The 26,135-nt window shown below is 48.5% G+C and overlaps 1 pseudogene across 1 annotated transcript; it reads right to left on the reverse strand.

The window, feature by feature from the left end:
• Positions 1 to 8,163: 8,163 nt before the first annotated feature.
• On the reverse strand, positions 8,164 to 16,730 carry LOC306652187 (putative RNA-binding protein 19; annotated as a pseudogene). Its single transcript, XR_013766975.1, has 9 exons — positions 16,712 to 16,730; positions 15,759 to 15,829; positions 14,705 to 14,954; positions 13,023 to 13,154; positions 12,434 to 12,548; positions 11,957 to 12,053; positions 10,903 to 11,010; positions 10,209 to 10,409; positions 8,164 to 8,444 (listed from the first exon to the last, which is right to left on the reverse strand). The product of XR_013766975.1 is annotated as a putative RNA-binding protein 19 (transcript).
• Positions 16,731 to 26,135: the final 9,405 nt, after the last annotated feature.

The following is a 26,135-nucleotide window of genomic DNA, read 5'->3' on the forward strand; positions in this document are numbered from 1 at the left end:
AGGAGGGGCTGTTTCAGACAAGCCTGGCCGCCCTCTCCACCTGCAGGTATGATTTCTTCTGGAACCACTTCCTTCTAGTCAAGATTTCCATGGGTTACCTGCTTTGCTCTTCTTGGAGATGGAGCAGCTACTCACGACACCCACTTTGGAAAACACCTGGAGAAGAGAGTATCATGCAGCCCCTGACTAATGGGAGCATCTGCCACCTGCATGGGATTCTCTCCAGTCATCATGGGTCCACCTGCAGGCACAGGATGCAGGAGAGACACAGAGCTGACCCCAGCAAGCTGCTCACTGTGCACGGGCCTGTGCCAGGTCCCACACCATCCACCCACCTAGTGACCCAGAGATGCCCTCAGATGGGCAGCCGAGGGCCAAGGAGCTAGCAGTTGGTGTCACAAAGCTAGACATGCTGGACCTGGGCCTAGGCGGCTGAGTCAGGCTCTGAGCCACTTTGCAGCGTGCTGAGCTGTCCTCCCATGTCTGCCCATGGAGATCCTGGGTCATTCGGAGGTGGTGAGCAATGACCTGTTCCAAGTAACCTTGCCAGTCCCCCGGGCCTCTTGAAATGGCAGCTGGGCTGCTTTCTTCCTCCACTTACAGAGGAAAGAACTAGGCTTTGGAACAGCTGAGAGGTCTGCTGCAGACCCCAGAAGCTGTATCAGTTCAGGGGCATGGAATCTACTGACCCCAGGCCCGACCACCTCACTGCCCTCTGTGCTTAAAGCCAAAATAATTCTAAAAAACTGTAAGTCACACTCTACATTTCCCCTCCCTTCCCCTGTCTCCCTTTAGAGCCCAGTTAAGGCACACTCCACATGGCTCTGGCTCTGGCTCTGTCTTCAGTACCAAAGACAGGCAGGTGCTCAGTACTGTCCACCAAGTGAGCAATGGGTAGCAGGAGGAGCCCAGACTCTCACACACACCAGCGGCAGACTTGTGCTTTAGGCGTAGGACCCTCTACCAGGAGGATCTCAGTCCTCCTAGTCAAACCTTCAGAACAACCCAGTGGGAATGTTCCACTCATGCCTCTATGCCAGCCAGAGAAACTAAGGCACAGAAAGGCTGCAGGGCTTGCCCATTAGCAAGGAGGGAGGCCAGGATCCAGGCCTGGGAGGACTGACCCCCGGCCATGGTTCCACACTCAGGTGCTGGGACAGGGGTCCTGTGATCTGGGTGTGCTTCCCCACAGTGCTCTAATGGGCTGTGTGAACTCAGGACAGTGAGGCAATCTCTCTGAAGCTCCATCTCCCAGTTCAACTAGAGGTTCCTGGCTGAACCTTCCAGCTCCAGGGCCTTCAATTCTGAGGACACCCTTGAGCTGCTGTTTGTGAAACTCCAGGAGACACTGATCCAATAGTGATGTCCCACACCATGCCAGAACTGACAAGGACAACACAGGACCAGAGCTGGTCTGACAGGTTGAGTCACCTGCCTTTGAGACATTGCTAGGGTGCACCTCTAAAACTAAGTCACATCGGTATCAGTGCTTCACCAGGTCCTCTGGGGCCCCTGGCCATGCTGCCTGCTTGGGTCTGGGCCTCTCCACTGCTGTGGCTGTCCTCCTACCTAAGGACAGTCATGGCACAGAGTCAGGGTCAGTGGACACTGCCTCTTCTCTTGAACCCTCCATAGAATTTTAGAGCTCAGGGGACCTTTTGAAAGGGAAATCAGAGGATTTCAATCCTCTGGTCATCTCCCTTAGTTCACGGCTGTGAGCTGTGTCTCTCATCCATTAAGCAGGAAATCTCGTGAGCATCTGTTCTGTGCCGTGCTCGATTCACTGAAAGCAGCACCTCTGCTGGGGAGTCCGATTTGGGGAGGTGGGGAGCTCGCAGACCCCATACTCTGGGAGGGGCCCCTCGCCCATCCTGGCCCTGCAGCCCATGGGCTGCCATGTTCACTGGTCATCTGCCAAACCCCTGCCTGGAGCTCTCTACCCTGCCCCTCCTGCTCTCCTCCCACAGGTACAGACTCACACCATCCAGATGTGCCAGGTGGGGACACCTCACTGATGAGTCTCCTGCAGGCTCCATCAGGACACGCACAGCGGTGGCATCGACTTCTGGGCTGCTCACCACAGAAGCAGTTTGAAAACTCTTTTCAAGCATGCTTGGAACTCTGACCACCCCCCCAACTGACAGCAGGGGTGGTGTGTGGCAGGGTGGGCTGTCCACCACCTGAGCCATGCCAGACCCAGAGCAGACACGCTGCCTGCATCACAGCCTGGAGCATCCCCCATTCCTGGTGGATACTCACATCCCTCAGTGTCTCTTGTGTGGTGCTGAAGTTGAGATTTTTAATAAACAGAGTATCCTGGAAGGCTATTGTCTTCCTCTACCTCCTCCTTCTCCTCCTCCTCCTCCTCTTCTGCCCTTGGCTGTGGGGGCCTCTGCTCCTTTCCCTGCTGGCTTCTCACCTTCTGAGTTCTGTCAACCACTAACTCCATCAAAAACAAACCACTCCATTAAGTAACATCTACCCACAAAGCCAGGGCCTAAAGCACAGAGTGCTGTACCAAGGGGCTCTGCCTCTGTTGCACAGTCAGGAGGGACCACAGGTGTCAGCAGCAAGAGAGCCAGGGAGAGAGACAAAGTCCCACCATGTGCCCCTGTGGTATTTCACTTCTTTTTTTGTACTAGGGATTGAACCCAGGCCACTTACCCACTAAACCACATCCCCAGCCCTATTTTGTATTTTATTTAGAGACCAGGTCTCACTGAGTTGCTTAGCGCCTCCCTTTTGCTGAGGCTGGCTTTGAACTCAAGATCCTCATGCCTCAGACTCCCGAGCTGCTGGGATTCCAGACATGTGCCACTGCACCCAGATCCTGCTCTGTTTTAAAAAGAATATGACAGAGATCCAAACCTACAAGCCCCAGATTGGACTAGGCCACACTCATTATAACTTCAAAATAAATTATGGAAACTATGTTCTTGAACCATGAACCTAAGGAAAATGTTATTCTTCCTTAAAAAACATCACTTAGTGAACTTTCAAACTGAAATGCATCTTAGAGTTTTGCAAAAATTACAGAATGGGAAAACAGAGCATTCTAAAAACCCCTTGAATATGGATTTCAAATACCCCTTGCACATGCATGTGTGGCAAAGTGATTCTGTCTATACACAAGGAAGTCATAGTATTTCCTAATAGTGGAAACTGGGAAAACTCACCGCAGAGTCACAGATAGACCAGCAAGGCTGCTGAGGAACACTGAAGGGCACTGATGGACCCTGGGAGCGGAAAGTGAACATGAGGACTCAGCTGGGTGCCTTGGCTACCTGGCCTCATCCACAACCACAGAGATCACATCACACACACAAACAGGTGACCTTAGGAATCCCAACGTTAAATGCCAAGTAGTTTCAGGAAGGCAAGACAGGTTCCCAGAAGACTGACAGAAACTTACAGAGGAGAGAGGCATGGAGACAATGGTGCCCCAAAAGGTTCATGGCCAGTGCAAGGGGTAGCCTCTCCTCAGCAATCACCCCATCAGCTTCTGCCCCCTAGGGAGGCCAACTTGGTATGGCCAGAAGTTCAGAGTTTTGAAAAGAAGCATAAAACCCAACTTTACACTGGAAAAAACAAGTTTTTCAATCTTGGCAATCTAACTCAACGGCTTTTGTGCCAGGCAGGAGCTGGTTAACTGACCAGCAAGCAGACACCTCTCTCTTGCTCAGAGACCTCTGACAAAGACTGATCACCTTTTCTGTACTGTCCCAGGGGTCTGCCAGGGTTCCAGGAGTGGGAGCCTCCCAAGGACACCCTGGGGAGCCCAGGGCCCTCAGCAAGGTGGAGTTGACTCCACCCAACCCGGCCCAGAAGCCTGGTCAGATGGTCACAGGCACCACCTGGGGTGTGGTGTTTGGGTTTAGTGAGAGCCGAGCTGAGCTGAGCAGGCTGGGTCAGTGGGCACCTCAGGAACTGTGCTCAGGAAAGACCCCTCCATGAGCAGGTCAGCCGCTCTCAGCACCACCCAGGAAGGGGCACTGGGAAAAACAGCTGGCTGGAGATGAAAGCCGTTTTCCCATGTGCCCGGCCTTTCCCCAACAGCACAGGCTGGCTAGTTCCAGAGACGTCCACACCCTAACCCTTCGTGCCCACGATGACATCCCTGCCCCTGGAGTGTCCGGATCCTGTAATGCTACAAGAAGAGGGCATGGCAGTCTTTAGAGATCTGCTGACCACGGGGCCTGGAGAGGAGGGGCCTGGAAACAGCAGTCAGGAGGGACAGAGCCATGGGACATGCACGTGGGAACACGAGGCTATGGGCCTGTACCACTGGGCTCTGCTGTGTACCACCCACACAGCTTGGGCCAGCGATGGAGCTTCCCTGCCTCCGCATCCCTCCTGCAGCCTGGAGTAAAACCACACAGACACACACACACACACACACACACACACACACACACACTCTCTCTCTCTCTCTCTCTCTCCCCTGCACTGTGTTGAGCTGTTAAGAAAAACAAAATCCACTACTCATCCACAAGCCTAGTTACTATCACCTGCCATTGGACAACAGAGTGGCTGGCCTTTCAGTGGCCTCTCAGTGCCTGCTCCCAGTTTGCCAGCTCCTTTGACCTCATCACTGACCTCACTGGCCTCTTCATTGATGCTCAAGCCTGCCAGAGCCATACTGACCCCTTTGCACTTGCTACCTCCTGGCCCAACCAGCTCCCCTCTTGTCTTCCCAGGCCTGGTTTCTGCTTGCCCAGTGTCAGTCCAAATATCCTGCCCTCAGACAGCTCTTCCTGACCACACTAGTAAAAAAGGCCACCATATCCTGGTGTCCTCTTTCCAGAACCCCTAGCCTGTTCTGAAACCACCTTCCTTACTGGTTGCCTCTGGGTCCCCAACTAAAGGGGAGTTCACTGAGGACAGAACCAAGCCTGACGCAGTCACCCCTGCACCCCCAGCACTGGTCCAGAGAGGACACTCCAAAAACATCTGCAGATGGCCAACAAGCTTAGTGCTCAATGGGAGCAGTGCAGACGGGCAAGGTCTCAGGCCTCAGGGCTCACAACTGTGGGGCACATCCCCACGCCCTCCAAGTGTGTGACTTCGAGAGTCCACTAACCCCGGGGCTTACTCTTTTCCATATGTGAGTGGGGACCATGGCCAGAGCTGCCTGCAGGATGACTGGGAGATGAACATCGAGGCTCTGCGACAGCCCCTGGGCCTATCTGAAACCCAAGAAGTGACACTGCACCACCAACACTGCCCCCGGACCCTGCATGTCCAGCTGGCCGGGCTGGCACCCAGGGGAGCCCATTATTCCCTGTGAAGGAAGGTGGCTTTGGGGAAGCCCAGCCCTCCTCCTGCAGGTTCCAGGCCAGACATCTGTGTTCAGGGGACTGTGTCCCTGCTGGCCCTGAGGACAGGACCCAGCCTGACCCAGTCACCCCAGCACCTCCCAGCACCCCTGAGCCACCACGTCAAACCCAACTGCAACCCGCATTCAGATCCAGGGGGGTCCAGATGTGGCCCAGGGCTGAGGCCACCAGCCAAAGTTCTTCTTAAGAAGTACTTTGCTGCTGGCCTCAATGGGGAGACAAAGGACGATGGGAAAGAAAAAATAAGTGACTGCAAAACTCAAGCAGATGTTCACCAACAGAATCGCCAGGCCCCGGCAGGAGGAAGCAGCAGAGGGGCCGGCTGTGGGAGCAGGAGCAGGAGCCACTGGGCTGCAGGCAGGAGGCAAGAAGGGGCTTCCGCCACAGCCCCACAATCAAATCCAGTCACACAGCGCCACACAGCTTTGTTATAATCGCTGTGCCACTCCTCTAGGCTCCGTGCTGTGGCTGCCGGCAGACGTATCAGTTGCAAACAGCTTTCCAGGACACCCCCCCAATCCAGAGTCCCTTATCTGGAGGTGAGGATCTTGGTTGTGGGCCTGGGGCTGCTGGGTCCCCCACTTTTGTCATCCTGAGGAAGCATCTGGAACAATGTGCAGAGGGTGGGTGAGGTGCATCAGGGGAGAGGGCACAGCTCAGGACCAGAGACTGGGGGCTGTGCAGGCAACGCGGTCAGAAAATGAGATCAGCTACCACAGGCTGCGGTGAGCCCAGCAGGGCTGGACAGATCCCAGCTCTGAGGCCTCTTGTCAGCCAGTGGGCAGACACCAGTCCCTCCAAGCTGCAAGCCTGTCAGGACCCTCAACACTAACCTGAGCCTGGGGACCAAAGAGCATTTTAACAGGGTCCAGACACTGGTGCCGAGAAGACACTGCTCACGCCCCAGAGCAGGCCTGCACCCCACACCCTCCTCGGACATGGCTGTGAGCAGCCCAGGTGCTCCTGGGAAGTCTGGGCCATGTCCATTGTGGTCACCCTGGACAGCAGCGACAGTTACAGACGTGCACTCCCGCTGTGTGGGACTAACAGTGGTCAGCATGGCATCTACCCCCATCCTCAGGGGGGTGCATGGGTGCCACCCTCACTGTTCAGGGCCAGAAATGGCCTGAAGGGAGGCAGCTTGCTCAGCCTGAGAGGGCAATGGACAGGGACCCTGCCCACCATCACCAGCATGCATGGCCTGCTCCCCAGAAGCAGCACCTCAGTGTGAGGACATGGAGAGCTTGGTGTCAGCAGGCAGGGAGTGGACCCCGCTCTGCCTTGGGGCAACACCCTCTCTGCACTCCCAGGGCCTGGCACTCCGCAGGTTGCATGGACAGTGAGGCAGACAAGGTGCCTGCTTGAGAGGGCACCGTCTAGTTCAAATGAAATCAGCCCAGTCAGATGGGAGGTGGACGCCCCGGGAGGCATGGTGTCCCATGCGCCTTTCCCCTGACTGAGCCCAAAGCAGGGAGGAAGAAGCCAGACCAGAGCTGTCTGCAAGCCTCCTGACCCCGCCAGTGTGTGTGCTTGAGAGGAGGGTTCAATTGGGTCAGAAATCATCACCCAGGTTCATGTGCAGCAGCGGAATTGAAAGCCAGAAAGCCATGGTGGCTGGCAGCTGCAGGGTGATGGCTGCTTAGGGACACAGGAGGACCCCACAAGGGGAGTTGTCCAGGAATACAAGCAGGGTAGAAAGGACCCCACCACAAAGCCGACCTGGGTGGCTCCAAGGAAGGACTGAAAAGGTTCACGCCTTTCACCATCCACCTAGCAGATGGGGTGCTCTCCGTCCGCAGAGGGAAGGAACAGGCAGAGAGAAAAGGGATGGGTGTGGCTTCCAGGCCAGCGGGTCCCAAATGCCTTTACAGATAGCCAGTCCTGACTACCCACGGGCACACATACATGAGCCATGGGCATGCAAGAAGGCCCCAACATGGCAAGGCCACGGATTCAAATCTTATAGGGGTGATCAGAGGCTCCACCGGCCTCTGCCTTTTTTTTTTTTTTTTTTTTTTGCATTAAAACACTTTTTTTGTAAATATATGAGGACAATGGAGATGGTAGACAAGGGGCTTATCTGTATTTAAGAGGAAAATTCTCATTTCAGTAAACTGAGCAATTGGTAACCCTGTGTGTGTTGGGCCGAGGGGTAGAATCTTAACACCTGGGTCAAACAACCCAGTCCACAGGAGGCTCCTGAAGGTGTCTGACTACAAGGTGTGGTTGTGGGTCCCTGGGAGCTGCCCATCTCCTGGGGCAGCTGTAGGTATGGGGCAGGTATCAGTTCTCAGGCATCCTGAGAGGGGTGAGGTCCAGGGACGTGCCAGTTCCTGCAGTCTGCACAACAGTCCTGACAAGGAACGCTTATCCTGCTCACAAACCCACTGTGTGGGTCAGCCAGGGGGCTGGGACCACCCAGGCCAGGGTGGCCCACCACTGCTCTTCCCTTTCCTGCCTGTGCAGTTGCTGGACACCAGGGGGCACTGTGCCACATGCAAACATGGCTCTCCTCCCTGCCAACAGCTCTCCCCACCTACGGAGCAGGGACCTTCCCAGCTATTCTGAGTATTAAGAAATCTAGGTTTTCTTCCTTTACCCGCAGCTGCTACCTTACACTGCGCTCACAATGCTCTATTTGGTACCAGGGATTGAACTAGGGGTGCCTAACCATGGAGCCACACCCCCAGCCCTATTTTATATTTTAGAAACTGGGTCTCACTGAGTTGCTTAGTGCCTAAGTTGCTGAGGCTGGCTTTGAACTCACAATCCTCCTGCCTCAGCCTCCCAAGCCCCTGGGACTGCAGGTGTGTGCCACCATGCCCGGGTCTGATGCTCTATTTTTCAGGAATGTTTTACACACCTATACAATTAGAGACTGAAGTCCATTGGTGTTCAAATGAACAACATGTTAAACCAGTGGCCTGATGAACACTTCTGTGCTGCCCTGCTCTCCTCCCACATAGACCTGTTCTTACCCATTTCTGGCTACACCACATTCTTTTCTGCAGATATCACTGGTGCCTCTTGGTGCTCTTTCCTCTGTGGGGCTGTGCCAGAGAAGATGCCAACTGGAGCCCACTTGAGATACAGTGGGACGTGGTGGAACTGCAGAGGCAAAGGTGCCAAACTTGTGGGACTACATCTTGGGACATGGCTAGAGAGAGACTCAGTCCCACATACAGATGAAGAGTCTGAGGGTCAGAGGAGATGGGTGCTCCCCAGGGCAGAGGAGCTAGAAAGAGAAATATGGCCTGGAGTCCCAAGAGAAAAACACTCCAGCCCCTGGGCTGCACCTCAGCTTGCAAAGGAGAGCCCATGCCTCTGCTGCCTTGGACCAGGGTGGAGTCAAGGTGCTCCCTGCATTTTCTCTAGTCAGAGGATGAAAGGGGGAGTGTAACAAGGTGAAGAACTGCTAGCAAGGGGAGGCTCCAGCAGGAAGTCAGTGTGGTCACCCAGAGAAGCGCTCTTGTTCCATCCACACACACGTTCACAGGCAGTTTCTTAAATAAGGAGACACAGATGTTGCTAATGGCTGCTTCAGTAGAAAACGCTGTGAGCTGCAGGGCAGGGTGGAAGGAGACTTGTCAACTTGGGACCTCTGGGACTTGTTTCAAATTTCACAATGCGAGGCTCACAAGTTAATTACAATCAAAAAAAAAAAAAAAAAAAAAAAAAAAAAAAACCACAAGCAGTCAGGTGCTGTGGGGCATGTGTGTAATCCCAGCAGCTCTGGAGGCTGAGGCAGGAGGATCTCAAGTTGAAAGCCAGCCTCAGCAACTCCGGAAAGCCCTAAATAGCTCAGCGAGACCCTGTCTCTGATAAAAATATAAAAAAGGGCTGGGGATGTGGCTAACTGATTAAATGTCCCTGGATTCAATCCCCAGTAAAAATAAAGAAAAATGAAAACTTGTGCTCAGGAGCCAGACTGGGGAGCTGTGCCACTTCTGAGCTGGATGACTTTGGGTCACTGGGCCTCAGTTTCCCTATGTGCAGAAGAGGGACATGGCCTTGCCTGGGCAGGCCATTCACCACCCTTCACCTGGTGACGATTCCTTCCCACATCAGCAGGAGGAAGGAAGAAAGGCGTCTGTGGTGCTGGCTCTGGCACCTGTCTTGTGTGTCTGGAGCACACTGAGTTCCTGGCAGCACAGTGGGCAGGGCCCTAGCTGAAGATGACCATGGGGGGGCAGCAGCTGTGGAGAAATGATCTCCACACCTGCCATGTCTGCCCTGAGGATCATTGGGGGACTGTGGTCTGCAAAGCATTAAGTCGCTGGACAAAGTACTCATGGTGGGTTAAAAGGTGGCTCCCCAAGAGACGGCTATGCCCCCACACCAGAATCTAAGGAGACGCCCCATGCGACTGTCACCAAGATCCCGAGGTGGGATGTCCTGTGTTATCTGGGTGGGCTGTAAACCCAGGAGGAGATTTGGGACCAAGAAGGCCCAACAATGGGGCAAAGGCGGGAGTGGGATTGTAGTGGTTCAGGGAGCCGAGGGACACCAGGAGCCCAATGGTGACAGAGACAAGGACAGGTCCTCCCCAGAGTTCTTGGAGGTGCTGGCCACACCCTGGACTTGGACACCTGCCTGTCATCTCTGCCACAGATGACTTTCTGTTGGTTTAAGCCAACATGCTGTGGCTATAGATATTCTTAAAACAGCCCTGTGTAGGGAACTGACTTTCAGCTTATCACGGGTACAGGACAGCAGAGAAGCAGACAGTGAAGGCTCAAATTAAGGCAGGAAAGGAAGCCAAGGAAAGCAGGGACAGAGCAGGGTGCTTTCTGCAGGTGCACTGTGGAAGGGTGGAGCTCAGGCTGAGGGCCCTCCCACATGCCAGCTCCCTCTCCCCTGTGGCAGCCCTACCTTGGAGTAGGCCAAGTTTTGGAAGGCCCTGTGCACATCCAGGGGCTCCAGGAACTCCAAGATGGCAGTGACACCACCCTTGGGCAGCAGCATTTGGCCCAGGCTCCCGAAGCGGCCGAAGGTCTCCCGCATCTCAGCTGCCAGGGTGCCTGTGGGGAGGTTCTTGGCCAGAATCATCATCTCGCTTCGCTCTGCTGTGGCCTATGGAGCAGATAGGACTTGTGAGGGAGGGCAGCAGGGGTCCAGTCTGACACCAGCACTGTCTGGAGCACCAGGGGCCAGGTGCCTGGGAAGCAAGACCGAGGAGGTGCCACCCTCTCCAGCAGGCCATGTGCTGGCTCCACAGTTGGGCAGCTCTGCTGAGAAGTCAGCCCCCAGCCCTCCCACTGAGTTGTGCAGACCCTGACAGTGAATGACCAGCCTGCTGGACCTCCCAGGTGCCCCAGCTACTGTTCCACTGATCACACTGGCATCTCAGTGTGGAACTTCAGGCCACCTGCTGCCACAGGCATGGATGGAGAAGCCCCAGGAGCAGCCTGTCCCTGTGGGGGGCAGCTGAGCAGTGAGCACTCAGATTTTGGTTCCAGTCACCACAGGGCCTGTCGACACACCCCCAGCCTCCCTGGAGCCCCGTCCCCAGCTCTGCAGCAGCCATAATTAGGGGCCATCAGCAGAGAGGGCAATGGGGACCCACCTGGCTGAAGGAGTCCAGGCTGACCCCATTGTGAAGGAAGTGCCACACCTCTTGCACCAGCTGGGTCTCCCCAAGGGGCACATGGACAGCCACACTGCACTTGGTCACCTAAGAGAGGAAAGGAGGCCCACAGCCATCAGGTGGACCTGATCTGCTCTCTCCAGCCAGAAGCTGAGCAGACCCAGTGGAAGTGGGTTCAGCAGTGACTCTCAGCCAGCCACACCCGCCTGACCCCCTCTGCTGCCCTCGCCAGCCATGTGTCCCCACACTCACTTGGGCTCTTCCCTTCACCACAGTGGGCATGTCTGCAGCTCCTCCTGCAGCCCCTGGGAGCTTCTGCAGGGATCAACCTGACCCCAACCCCTCACTCCAAGCAGTCCTTGCTCTGTCACCTCCCCTACAAGCCCAGACTCTCCTCTCTCCACCTGTCTCCACTAGGAGGCTCCAGAAGGCACCAGAAGGCTCTAGAAGGCAGGACCCTGTGCCAGCACTGCGAAGCCCTGGTGCTTGGGGTGCTCGGGGCACTCGCAGCACCAGAGCCACTGTGACTGTCCCTTATCCCTTCCTCCAACTCAGGCCAACCTGAACTGCCCAGCATGGCAGCCATGAGCCACTGGGCACCTGAGGCATGGCTCGTTCAAACCCATGTCCAGTTATGCGTGGAATTCAGTGGCCTGGGTGGGAACAAGCGGGGAGAAACACCCTGTGACTATGCTGGGCGCAGCGAAGCGACGATTCCTCAGACGCATTAGCCGAAGAGGGCATCTGTTAGAATTAATTTTTCTGCTTCTTTTATAAACATGGCCACCAGGCCATTCAGTTACACATGGGCTTGCTGTCCACCTCCACAGACAGGTTGGCCTCTAGTGTCTTGAAGAAGGGCCAGAGGACCATGGAGAAAGCAGCCAATGCGCAGAATCAAGGGATGTCCCTCACCATGTGGCTGAAATGCGCTCCTGGTTTTGCCCAGAAAGAACTCCGCAGGGGTCCAGCCCTGGACAGATTTGCCAAGAGGGTCTGCAGACACAAAGCTCGCAAGTCACGGGCCACTCACGTGGTCCAACACTTGGCTCCTGGTGGCACTGTACTTCTGTGTGATGGCATCAGCCATGGCGTTGGGCCCCATGAACAGCGTGTTCCAGTTGTGGAATCTGTGGGCCGGGGCAGAGCAGGACAGACCACGCTGGGACCCACAGGCGCTCTCTCACAGACACATAGCCTGTGATAAGCCTCCCCGCCTTCGTAGCCCTCCTGCCACCTTGCCTGTCCTGGGTGGGCTCCCCACCCGCAGGCAGTGGGGCTGACAGATCCAACGTCTGGCAGTGCCAGCAGTCGGCCTGTGCCAGGGCAACTGTCCACTCATAGTGGACTTGATACCTCAGAGCATAAGTGAGCTCGGCACCGCTCTCCCCATCTGCAGTGGGGAAGCTGGCTCGGAGGTGGGAATGAACCTCAAGCTACAGAGCAAAACGGACCAGGTGGTTGGGAAAGGCGGAAAGGGCGGTGGAGCCTGGGCAGGGCTGGCAAGGACCTGGAGCTGCTGACTTTGTCCTTGGACACCTTTTTCTTGTAGGGTGAGCTAGGGGTGTCAGCATCCTCACTGGCTTCCTACCTGATGGTGGAGGCAGCATGTGCAGCATCCTGCCCTGCGGGGACAGGGGAGGAAGTGGGCAAGCTGCCCTCCCACCCTCCAGCCCTGCTCTCCAGTGGGGCCTCCTGTCTAGTGGGGCCTCCTGTCCTAAACGAGTTGGACCCAGGGCCAGACCTGCAGGAGGACAGGGACGGCAGACAGAGCAGACACACGGTTACTCTCGGTCCAGTTGGCGCTGGGGTCCCTGACATGGCCATGCCAAGGGAAAGGTGCCCTTCTGTGATACACCACAGCCCCTCACACTGTGCCCCCAGGCTCTGCACAGGGAGAACATGAGCGACCGTGTGTGGGCCAGGTCTGGCCTGGAGCCCACAAGGTCCATACGCTGTGAATGAAGTTGCACCAGAGGGGAGGTGGCCTGGGCAAATCACAAGGTGACCCTGAAGAGCAGAGCTCCCTGCATTCCACAGGGCCATCCCTCCTCCATCACCAGGCTCAGCGACCCCAGCGGGCCCATGAGCAACCTCACCTGGAACAACTGCCCATCCACTGAGACGTAGGCCTTCACCACATGCTCGGGGAACATGAAGGTGATGAAGGCAAAGCCCTTGGGGTTTCTTGGTCAGGCTGTTGATGGGGTAGTGGAGCTCTGACAGGGGACCTGAGGACAGGAGAGTATCAAGTCACCTGGGTTAGAGCCGGGCCCAAGCTTGGGGGAAAGTGCCGGGCACTAAGTGCTGGCCATATGAACACAGCACAGCTGCCGTGCACTGGCCATGTCCACTCAGCCTGAGGGAAGGACGGTGACTGCCAGCCATGAGGTCCACCTCCAGATCAAGGGTGTCATTTCCCAGTCCTGTCGTCCCCCACACTAAGAGAAGCAAGGAGGAACGTGCCAGGCTGCACCTGGCTCCATGGCCTGCTGCACACAGCCTGTCCTGGGCAGTGACCTTGCCCACACAGGCTGCCTCCTCTCACCTGTGAATGGCACAACAGTCAGCCCACACACAGTGGCCTCGAGGGTCCAAGAGTTAGTGTGCGGTCACTACCCAGGGCCTGCTGCAGTTAGTGCCACATAAGTGTTCATGACGTCGTTCCTCTCAGAGGACACTGTCTGCAGTGGTTCCACTCTGAACACCAGGTGTGGCCACATCCCAAATGGATACCTGCAGTCTAAGATCAAGCTCTCCCGTCCACCCAGTGCTGCCATGTGGTCAGGGCACTAGCCCATGTGAGGACCTGGGGAGCAGGACAGTGTGGACAGACCTTCAGGTCCCATCACCTGGCCTGCAAGCAGGTTCCACTTGGGACCTCTGAGCCGTCCTTGGCCCGAGCCACACTCACACAGCCTCGCTGATCCTTCACACCCAGGCCAGCCTCCTGGGAGACAAGAGCGCCAGCAGCATCTCCAGAGCACAGATCCACCTGCACTGCGAGCCCACCTTCCTCCCCTTGACAAATGGCCCCTGTGACCATGCTCAACTACAGGCCTGCAAGTTCCCAGCCCAAGAAGTAACAGCAGCAAAACCAAAGATGGCCCTGGCTTTTGCCTCTTCTCGGAAGCTCGGTTTGCTTGGAAAGACTTAAGAAAGAAAAGCATTCCCAGGCAGGAGCATGGTGGGTGGGACAGGCTGGGCGGCTGCTGAATTCTAACACCAGAAGTCAAAGAATCTCAGGAAAATGCCTCCATCACTCCTGCTCTGCATTTGGATGGTGAGAGCTAAGGAATCAATTTCTGCAGGGCATGCTGGCTATGCCTGTGGTCCCAGCAACTTGGGAGGCTGAGGCAGGAGGATCAAGGCCAGCCTCATGAACTTACCAAGACAGTGTCAAATTAAAAAATAATAAAAAAACTGGGGATGTAGCTTGGTGGCAGAGTGACTCTGGGTTCACTCCCAAGCTCCCTTAAAAAAAAAAAAAAAAGGAATCCAAGTTCAAGTTCAGAAAGCAGAAGATACCACTAGATCTGCGGTGGGGACAGAGAGCTCTGTTTTCAGATGAGGAGACCAGCTGGAGCCACTACCTGAGGTCAAGAGCAAGTGGGAGGCAGATGGGGCGGACCTAGCCAAGTGGGAGCCGGGCACAGCAGGGACCTACACACATGGCCAGGAGTGGAGCCCTACCATAGTGGGAGGCAGACTGGGCCGACCCAGCCAAGTGGGAGCCAGGCACAGCAAGGGCCTACATGCACGGTCAGGAGCAGAGACCTACCGTAGGGGGAGAAGAGCACCTCCAGGTCCTCCTTGGTGCTGGTGTAGGGCAGATTGCACAGAAAGAGCCTCCCGGAGTCAGCCAGGTCCTCCTCCTCTTCATTCTTCCCAAGCGTCCAGCCTTGCCAGGGCTGCACACTGTTCTGCAGGGTCCCCTTGACTGTGGGCACGTGCTTCTCCCTGAACACCTTGATGTAGCATCCACCTGTAGGAGGAGAGGGTTCAGGGAGCCTGGGACTTGATACATCTGGCTGGGGACCCAGTTCCTAGCTGCAGGCTGCCAGATGCTCCAGCTGGAAAGGTGATGGGCCCGGCAGCAGGCTCTGTAGAGGGGCAGCAGCCTGAGCCCCTGGGACCTAGCCCAGCCTGCCAGTACGGCCTCAGCCCTTGGAGCCTGCTGTCGTAGGCCAAGTGACATGTCCTCTGGACTCTGAGCCCACTCTGGCACTGCTGCTGGCTCTGCCTTGTGAAAGGTCTCTCACGTGACAGCCTGACCCTGAACAATCACCTGCTGGTGAGCAGGTTGCAAAAACCACCCTGCATGCATAAGGAGGCCACAGGGATGGACAGCCTCCACCCGCACTGCAAGAGCTTGATAGATACCTTCCACTGACCTGCCAGCAGGACTCCTGGGGACCCCCATCTACCCTGACACAATGCATCCCCAGGAGTCCATGGCTGGGTCCAATCGCCATCCATGCCAGAGAGGGTGGAGGGCCACGTCCCAGCTCGGGGAAGGTGCCCTTGCAGCACCTCCACCAACCATGCCCAGAGGCCAGAGCCTGCTCCTCACTCCAGGAGGCCCAACAGTTGGACCACTGGAGACCTCCCTTCTCCAACCCCAGCCCTCATCACTGCCATGACTGCCCATACTGCCCAGGGCCATGTGCCTGCTCATGGGCTCCAGTGCTGCCTGCCTCTCCACAGTCCCTCTGTTTGCTGCTGTACCCTCAGAGCCCACAGTGTCAGGTGGGAGGAAGAGCTCAGCACAGACGTACATGAAGGAGCCCATGAAGGGACGAGAAGCCCAAGGGGCTCTGCCAACGCCCCCTTACCATGTACACCCTGTCGCACTTCAGGGCTTTCTTCACTTCCTCTTTGCTGCTGAAATCCACAAAGATGTACCCTGAGGGGGACCAGGACAAAGGTTAACAGCAGGCCCTGCAGATGCTGGGAGTCACTAGGGCTGCTGCACACAGCTCAGGGCAGAGGCTGGAAGCCTCCAAAGCACAACCCCCTCCCTCCCCACTAGACCAAACTCCCTTTTGAGGAGCCCTCTGCACCAGCCTGGCTTGCTTGGCGAAGGCGCCAGAAGCCAATTGTCAGAAACAAGGGCCTTTCTGACTCCCTCTTGGCCTCAGCCCTTCCCTGACCATGTTCTGCAAAGGAGAAATGCTCATAACGGCCCCATGACCTGGCCTAGCACTGGAGGGCTGGACTCTGTGACTATTCTCCCAGTGCCAACTTCCCTCCAGCCATGTCCCCTGCCTCTGGGTAGCCAGATCCAGGGCTCCAAGGCCAGGGGCAGAGGCTCACTGTCCAGGGCAGACAACCGGGGGCAGCACCACGCATGCTCAGAGTAAAGCGCCGCCTGCCAGCACCACTCCTAGGGAGCAACAGAGACTGCGACTCACACAGCACCATCAGGTGGGGGGTCTTTCCTGCTTATGGGAGGCCTCCACAGCCTCAGCCTCATGGAACCTGTACCCGTGGAGCCTTAGAGCAGCACCCTGTCTACCCCACCATCTTCCACCAGCATGAACTCAGCCCAGCAAACCCAGGACTGCTGGCCTCCATCTAAACAGAGAGGGGAACCTGCCAGAAGAGTGGAGGCTGGGCAAGGAGAGACAGGTGAGGATTCTAACACTGTCCACCCGGCTGCCAGAGGCAGGAAAGAGGCCATCAGAGCCGTGTCCTGACCAGGGTAGAGTGAGGACCACCACCAGGAGAGGAGACATGCCCCACCCTGTGCCAGCCTCCCTGACTAGGCCCAGCTCCCAGACCTCACCTGTCTTGTTCCCATGCATGTTCCTCATTATCCAAATGGCCACTGGCTTCAAGGATGCCAGGAATTCCATGACATTCTTCTGCAAGGAGAAGTTTGGTCCCTCATCAGTCCAACAAGAAAAGTGGGCCCAATAAAGAGAGGAGGGGCAAAGTACTGAATCAGAAAAGATAATAGGGCAGTTATGGTTCTGCTTTCAGTTATTCTTATCTTTCCTCCATTGTAAAATAGAAGAATTGGAAAATAGAGATCAGAGAAGAAATGTGCAACAACTATAGAATAGCAACATCATCACTGCTATTTTAAGGCATCGTTTCTGACCTTTTTTGAGTTTTTTTTTTTTATACTTGGGGTCAAATCTAGCTTTTCTCACTTCACTCTTCAGCATAGATATCTGTCCATGATACTTCACGTTGTAAGGAGACCCCCATGTTCTTAACCATTCCCTTCTCCGGATGTGTGTACGATGTAAACACATATTTCAAAAAATATGTGAACAGGCAGGGTGTGAAATCACAGAACATGCTAAAAAGTGCAAATCAGAAAACAAAACCGACTTCTAATTCCAAGGTCCAGCTCTCCCTTCCTGGCTCCTTCTGCAAAATAAAACCAGTGAAACCAGTTTTAATCTGGGCACTGAGTACTCAGAGGCCCCCGCCCTGAGTAGCCTGTGATACCAGCCACCAGATGAAACTAAAAAGCATTCCAAACAGATGAAGAAGTCCAGCAAAGTATGGTTTTCACACTGCTGCCGCCAATTTCCTGATTATCAGATTCTCTCCAGAAGCCCAGCCTTGTTCTCAGTGCCTGGTGGGACAGCCAGCACCTGCACCACATGTGGTCAGGTGTCTCTGGGGATGAATCCACCTGCTGTTCCACACCTGGTTTTTTCCACTTGCCACAGCACCCTGGGTTCTTCCCTGTCACTGTGTTTTTCATGTGACACCTCATGTTCCCCTGTTTTAATGTGCCCCGTGAGTTAACCCAGGCACTGGTGACATTTTGGGCTTGATGATTCTTTGTTGTGGGGGCTGTCCTGTGTGCAGCAGGGCATCTGGCAGCACATTGGGTCTCTGCCCACTAGATTCCAGCAGTAGCCCCTTTAGAGGTAACAACCAAGAGTTCCTCTGAACATCGCCAGGTGTCCCATGGAAGTGGATCATTCCCTTCTGAGAATCACGGATACACGCCTCTCCTAGAAATGGAGCTTTGCTTTCCTATTCTTACTGATTGACAATCTGTTATATATAATTCACTTCCGGGAATATTTGGATAGATTCTAGTTTTTTTATTATAATTATAAATAAAATTGCTGTGAATATTCCTGTACAAAGTGTTGCATACACATAAGCTCTGCTTTTTTTCTTATAGAGAAAATATCTCAGCTAAATGATATAGATTTCTTTGTAATATGTAAGAAAACTGCCAACATTTCCAAAATAGTTGTATCCCTTCTCATTCACACTACTAGTATTTGAGAGCTCTAGCTTCTCCATGACCTTGACAAGTGATGACATTATAGTTTTAATTTGTATATTTGCACAGAATAATAGAGTACATTTTTTGTATCTGTGATTCATATATTTTCTTTGTAAATTGTTCATGTTATTGTCATTTAAAATTTTTCATTATTATGATCATTATTTTTGAGTTATTATCTTATATAAACTTATTGTGTAAATATGTGTGTATGTGTGTTTGTTTAGTCATATTTCCACTGCTATGATCAAAAGACCTGACAAGAAAACATCAAGGAGGAAGAAATGTCTATTTGGCACTCGTGGTTTCAGAGGTCTCAGTCCACTAAAGACATACAACATGAGGACTATAGGCAATAAAACTCTACTGTGTTTGTAATTCCTGCTAAATTTACACATTTTAGTTGCTCTTTTCACACAAACACAAAATGTGTGGTAATGGAAGATAATGAGCATATTATTTGCTTCACAATAGTAAATATTTTGTTATTACTTAATTGTGACCTCAGCATAGCTACACATTTCTAAATTTCCAAAGAGAACAAAGGAATCAAATTAAATTTCCAGTGTGGAACTCTAATAAACACTACTCCAGGCACACGACTAAGGTGACAACAGCAATTAAAACTCAGCAGCCATAGCATGTACCCTCAACATGCTACAGTGAAAACAACATTTCAAGTTTGTGGTCTTCTCAAAAGTCATAATCCCAATCTAATTGCAGAAAACCTCCAGTCAAAGGACCATTCTGTGGAATTCCTGACCAGTATTTCTGAAATATTTAGTCTTAAAAAAAAAAAAAAAAAAAAAAAAGAAAGAAAGAAAAATCTGAGGAACTACCAAAGAAAAGAGATACCTAAGGATATACAATGATAAAATATGTTGACATTGTTTGAGATGATTTATCCCCATCAAAATATAATTCCAGCATGTGGTGGAATTGGGAGGTGGAGCCAGGTATTGATCATGGGGATAGAGCTTCATGAAAGGGTTGTTTCTCTTCTAGCACTGAAGTTTTTACCATGGAGTGAGTTGTTTTAAAGGAAGTTTGACTTCCCTGGCTTTTTCTTGATTCCCCTTTCACCATGATATCTTTGAAGCTGAGCAGTTATTGTCACCTGTTCTTAAATTGTCAGCCTCCAGAACTGTGAACTGAATAAATCACTTTCTTTATAAATTACTCAATCTCAGATGTCCTGTTATAGCATTAAGAAATAGACTAAGCCATACCAAATGGTATCCTGAATAGGATACTGGAACATCAAAAGAATATTTAATTAAGAACTAAGAAAATCTTAATGAAGTTTCTACTGTGTCAATGCTGATTTATTTGTGGAGCCAAAAGTGTTGTACTAGCATAAATTGTTTAAAATAGAGAACATAGTGTGGGTTATGTGGAATTTTTTTCACTATCTTTGCAAAATATCTGTCTAAACTATTCCAAAGTTAAAAAAAAACCTTTATTATCTGAAAATAATTCCAAAATCTTAGTGTCCAATATAGCTTAGAGTACCTGATTATCTTCTCGGGGAATTCTTTATAAATGCTTGTCAGTCCTGCTAATATAGCAGTATATCTGGCAGAACTTAATAAGTTAACTAATATTTGTGATTCAATGGCTCAGCACAATTAATTAATGAGTTTAACAATTTATATTAGGAAAAAGGGTTGCCAAGGAACAGAAAAACCCCTTGGTTTTAAAGCAAAATCTTTCTCTTTAAATATGAGTAAGTGAAAACAGGAAATACAGATACAACTGAAAACTGTATTCCAAACCTGTGCTACATGGCAAAACATGCAGGAGTGTCTCCAAATATGTGTGCATATTGCTTTGTTTCTACGGCATATTTTATATCTAACTGAATGTATTTTATGCATTGTGTATTAAAACATTATAAACCTCTATTCTTCTGATCTAAGCAGTTCATTGTTGAAATATTCATCCCACCCCAAGCAATACATAGATGCAATGTAATATGTATAAATATATCAGTGAAAATTTCACAGATATAGAACAAAAGATCCTAAAATGTTTATGAAACCACTTAAGACCCTGAATGACCAAAACATTCTGAGAAAGAAAAACAAGATGGATGCTCTATACTTCCTGATTTAAAAATTACACTATTGATTATAATAGTCTAAAAAATATTATATAGTACTATAACCAACCTAAGACACATAGACGAGTAGAACAGAATAAATACCCCAGAATCAAACCAAAACACATAATCTCAACTAATATTCAGCCAGAATACAACAGAAAGAGGGTTGTCTATTCCATCAAAGATGTTGGGAAAACCTGGATATCTACATTCAAAAGAAAGAAATTGGACCTATATGTCATATTATACATAAAAATCTACTTGAAATGGATAAAAGTCTTCCTAAATGTAAGAGCCCAAACTGTAAAACCCATAGAAGGAAACAGGGCGATAATGCTCCTCAAATTGGCACTAGCAATGAAATTTGGTGGTAACAATGAGATAGCACCCTCTAGATTTACAACTCAGTAGTAGAAAAACAAATACCTGACTTAAAAATGGGATAAGGAGCTGAACAGACATTTGCCAAAAGAAGACATAAGCATGTCCAATGGATACATGAAAAGGGGATCTGTGTCACTAATTTTCAGGAAAATGCAAATAACCACTATGAAATATCACTTAACATTGTTTGCACAGTCTCTGGCAGGAATATTGCTCAATATATGTTAGCTCTCATTATGTGTAACACTCGAAGTCCTTTTCAAAACCATAATTGTAAAAATTATAAGAAAATTTTACAGAAATAAGAGGGGTGAGTGAAGCCCATAAAATGCAAAATTTACTAATTTATCAAATACAGGACTTTGAGGGTGAGTTATATATTAAATGTCTCAATAATTTTTTTATAAAATTTAAGATATAAAAATAATAGAGTGAAATAATTTTACAATATTTTTATTAAATGAAAAGAATAACTGGTTCCTTGTGAGTCACCTGAATTTTGTCAGACACATAAAATGTAGCCCTTTTAAATAAATGTAATGATGGTATATAATTAATTTTATCAAAAAGGAAAGAATTTCCAGAGGTAATGACTACTTGCAGTATGATACATTGTAATATTTCATTTTAGCCAAACAATGGATTGAATTTTACATAATAATCTAAGTTCTTATTTAGGGGCAGTAGTAGAAATGTTCATATAAATAGCTCATCTGGGTCTTTTACACAGATGCTGCCTTATATTCTTCCAGTAATTACACAACAAAGGCAGGGTTTGCCTTTTCTGATTACCTGAGCAGCCCACTTTTTATTCAGACAAAAAGGATTAAATAATTTCCCTTTTTCTCCTGATTGAAGAAAAACCATAACTAAATTTCCTTCCAATTATGAAGAATATACATTTTATAGGATTTAAAACATCTGTGTATAGATGTATAGAACTATTTTTTGATCATTCTGTTTTAAATTTTTTAGCTTTTTATAAGGCAGTTCACATTTTTGAATGGAGTTACACATCATACATCAATCTGTAATGTATAAAAGAACAGCAAAATTGCCTTGGCCTTAAGCTTTATGTTGATATAAAAACAAAAATAAATGTTCATTATTTATGTCTTTGCTGCAAAATCTTCATTATTTACTTAAATCATGTTTTATCAGCAATATTTTCATCATGTAGCTAGAATAAGAAAGTTTAGATTACATTAAAGTGAACCCTGTGTCTGATCCATCAGGCCATTTCCAGCAACAAACATAAACCCTACACAGTTCAGCTTCTATACTTTGAGAAGTTGCAGTTGAAATAGAGACACTGCACAAAGACAAAAGGAATCTGGAGAAATCTGAATTATTTTTACCATTGAAATACTAATTTAGATTTTTGTTATTAAAAATAATCACAGCTCACATTTTAATCGGTGGTAGTCCTCATGGTGGATTTTTAAAAACTATTTAATTCCAATTAATTTTCTGATAGGTAGTATGCTGTACAAGATTCGCTGAATTACGTGCACAGTACCAGAATTATGTGCCTTCTTTCTGTGGTGAATCTGTTCAAAGTCAGTGGCATCTGGGAGATGTTTCTTTTTTTACTTTTAGTTTTATAACGATACCAGGGTAGCATCAGGGAATGTGTTCAGAATTTTTATAAATAAGTGAAGGAAATAACTTTGAAATCAGAAGCTGTTCAGACACATGCATCTGTTTAAGAGAATAGATGTATACATCTCTTGAGTAAAAAGAGATTCTGAATATAACTCAGGCTCTAAACATTACAAACAAGACACTACCTATTTTTAAATGTTAAGTAAATTGCCACAGAAGCTGCCCAGCTGGCCAAAGACATTGCTACTTGAGAATTGACTATTACTTGAAGAAACATGGTGATTATGCAATAAAATCACCATCCAGTGTAATGAACTGAACACCTTGGTATTTAACATTCTAGCCTCAAGACTAAATGATCATTTTCCCCTCTTTGACAAACTTGTACATTTCAGCACAATATAAATAATTTTATGTTTCATTGTATTCTGAAATGATTTGTCTTAAATAAAATATTACTTTTTGTTAGAATTGGACTTATGTGCTTTTTTTTAGCCAAAGAATAATATCTCCAAATGCATTCTTTAAAAAGCCATATGGGATGTATGAATGAAGTAAAATATGGGCAGAAATAGAAATGTCTGAAGAAAAACAAGTTGGTTTCCAAAACTACCACTTATGAGCTTAGAAATTGACTTAACCTCTATGATGGTTATTTCCCAATGCATTGCTTTCAATCCAGGAAGTCATTCAAATGAAAAGTGCAGCAGTGGGCTCATGATCATTGATATACTTTGTTATTATCATGTTCCCAATCATCCTAGTGCATCTGGTTTAACACAATATGTAATGGTGTTATGAAGGTTCAGCTAAACTGGCAGCCAGATGGCTATACCTTGCATTTTTGGGGTGTGGTATTCCACATGAGGCTGTATTTTCTCTGAATCAGCACTCCATAGTCAAAATTTATGATTCCAGGAATTTATAATAGCAAATGATAGAGGTCCCAATTCCTATTACTCCTGGCTATCCACTAGCAAAATATTTGCTTCCCCTCACTATGTTCTTGTGCTTTGCTGACCTACAAGACCTATTCATAAAAGGATGACTGCTTTCACCAGAACAGAAAGCAGTGATTCTAATGAAATGGAACTTAAGAGTGCCTTTCAGTGTCTTTAGGTTTCTCATGGCTCTCAATCAAAAGACAAAAAAGGAAGTTACTATGCTGGTAGGGGTGATCAATTATGATACTAAGGATAAAGTGAGTGCTATTCCACAATAGAGGTGAAAAAATGTATGTGTGGAATACAGGAGCCTCTTAGGGTACCTTTTGTTATTACCATGCCTCATGCTTAAAGTCAGTGAAACCCTGTAATGACTCAGTCCAGGCAGGATATTAGTGACACAGATCCACCAGGGACCTATGAATGTACTTGCCAGCCTCCACAATTGTGGGAATTCTCCCTCTCTTTTGCCATCTTACATACATATAGCAAATGAGTTTTGTCAAAGACCAAGGGCAATGCAAAGGAGCAAAAGCAAACCTTTCAACAAATACTGCTGGAACAGCTGAACATCTGCGTGGAGAACATATAAACTATGAAGCTCTGATATCCAAAACATACAAATCAGTCTTAAAACTCAACAATAAGATGATTTAAAAATGTTCTAATGATCTGGACACATGCATCACCAAAGCTGCACAGATGGCAACTAAGCATATCAAGAGATGTTCAATATCACATGCCATTATGGAAGGACAATTTAAAATGACCATATAGTACATACCTACTAGGATGACAAGAATACAAAACATTGACAACAACAAATCCTGGTGAGGATGTGGATCAAAAGGAATTTACTTCATCACTTGTAAAACTACAAAATGGTATAGTCTGGAGGATTGGCAAGTACATACAAAACGAGTATGCTATCACCATATAACCCAGCAATCATGCTCCTGGATAGTTACCAAAATGAATTGAAAACTTATGTTCACACAACAACCTGGGCAAAGATTAAAAATTATAACAGTGCTATTCATAACTGTCAAAACTTTGAAGCAATCAAGATTTCCCTTAAAAGGTGTATATACAAACTCTGGTACATTTATAAAAGGGGATATTATACAGAATTAAAAAGAAAAGATCTTCAGTGGTTTCACCAAAACAACATAGTAGAAAGGGCCAAGTCTTTGTTCCTCTATGAAAACATTCTTTTTAAACATCCATAAACTGGCTACAGTAACTTCATAGAAGCTATGAAATATACTCAAAGGTCAGTAGCAACCAAATAAACATCAAATTTTAAAAATACCACGTTAAATATAATAATAAATGTCATGTCTTTTAAGTGTATTTTTGTTCATCCATTCCCAGGCACTGCACAGTCTTGGACAGCAGTGCAGAGACCAGTTCTTTTGTGCAAATGAGAGGCAGCAGATCATAGTTGGTTTACAACATTTTAACATGTCTAGGAGCTGCCCAAAGCACAGGTTGCTGTCTCATGTCTCACATGAGAGAAGCAAAGGTCACTGCTACTGAAAACTACAGGAGGAGTAATGACTAGTAGTCACCTGAAGCAAACTTTATACTTGAAAATGTACAATGGAAGTCTGGAGAGAAACTTGGGTAATGTTTTACTCAGTTATTTATTTAATTATTTATTTTGCTTCTCTGACCAAAGACCCAATTAGAACAATTTTACAGGAGCAAAAGTTTATTTGGCTCATGGTTTCAGAGGTCTCAGTCCATAGATGGCCAACTCCACTGCTCTGGGCCTGAGGTGAGGCAGAACATCATGGTGGAAAAGTATGATGTAGGAAAGCAGGTCAGAACACATGCACTTGGGGGGTGGGGGAGAGAGCGTGAGCACTCTGTGCTCAACAGAAACAAAAGATAAACCCAAAGGTACATCCCTCAGAAGCCTACCTGCCTAGAGTTACAGCCCAGTTAATCCATATCACTGGATTAATACACCAATTAGGTTAAGATTCTCATAACCCAAAAACGTCACCTCTAAACTTTCTTTAATGGTCTCACATATGAGATTTGGGGGTACACCTCATATCTAAATCATAACAGGAAAGGTGTAATGAAATTACAATATTAAAAAGCATTGTGTATTGAGAAAAAAAGTCACACACTAATTGTACCACGATGTTTGCTTAGAAAATAGAATGCCATTAAACAGGCTGATTCTGAGTTAATGAGTCAAAGCCTATTATAGCACAGATCAAGTCTGCAAAGACAGAGAAATTCCTGTTTTTTTCAATAGCCTGATTTTCAGTAACAAATCACACACACAAAATCATAAGATATAAATGAAACAGGAAATATGGGTGATTCTAAGGAAGAAAATTCTTAGAAACTGTTCCAAGAGAAATGCAAATATCATAATTTTTGAACATAAAAGTTAAAGCAACTATCTTAAATATCTTTTCATAAGTGAAAATATTAAAAAGAAAACATTAAAACAAATATAGACAGAATAACATTGAATCAGGAAATCATACAAATAAAATGAGAAAATAAACAAAACATACCAATTATAAAAAACAAACAGAATATCTGAAAATGAAACAAACAATTACTGAACTGAAGAAGTCACTAACTTCAAGGGTTCAACAGAAATTTTGAGTAGAAAAACAAAAGGACCACCAAACTTGAATAAAAAAACATTTGCAGTTATCATATCTAAAGAATAAAAAGAGAATAAAGAAAACTGAATGAAGACTAAGGAACTTGTAACCCACTGTTAAGTAGGAAAATACACACATGATCAAAGTGCCAGAAGAATAAAAAAGAAAAGTGTCACTTATTATTTGAAGAAAAAAGGCTGAAAATATCTCAAATGTGATGAAATTAAAAAAAAAAATTTAGTTGTAGATGGACATAATAAATTTATTTATTTATT

Source organism: Sciurus vulgaris (genome assembly GCF_902686455.1).
Source record: "Sciurus vulgaris genome assembly, contig: HiC_scaffold_138_arrow_ctg1, whole genome shotgun sequence".
Classification (NCBI taxonomy): domain Eukaryota; kingdom Metazoa; phylum Chordata; class Mammalia; order Rodentia; family Sciuridae; genus Sciurus; species Sciurus vulgaris.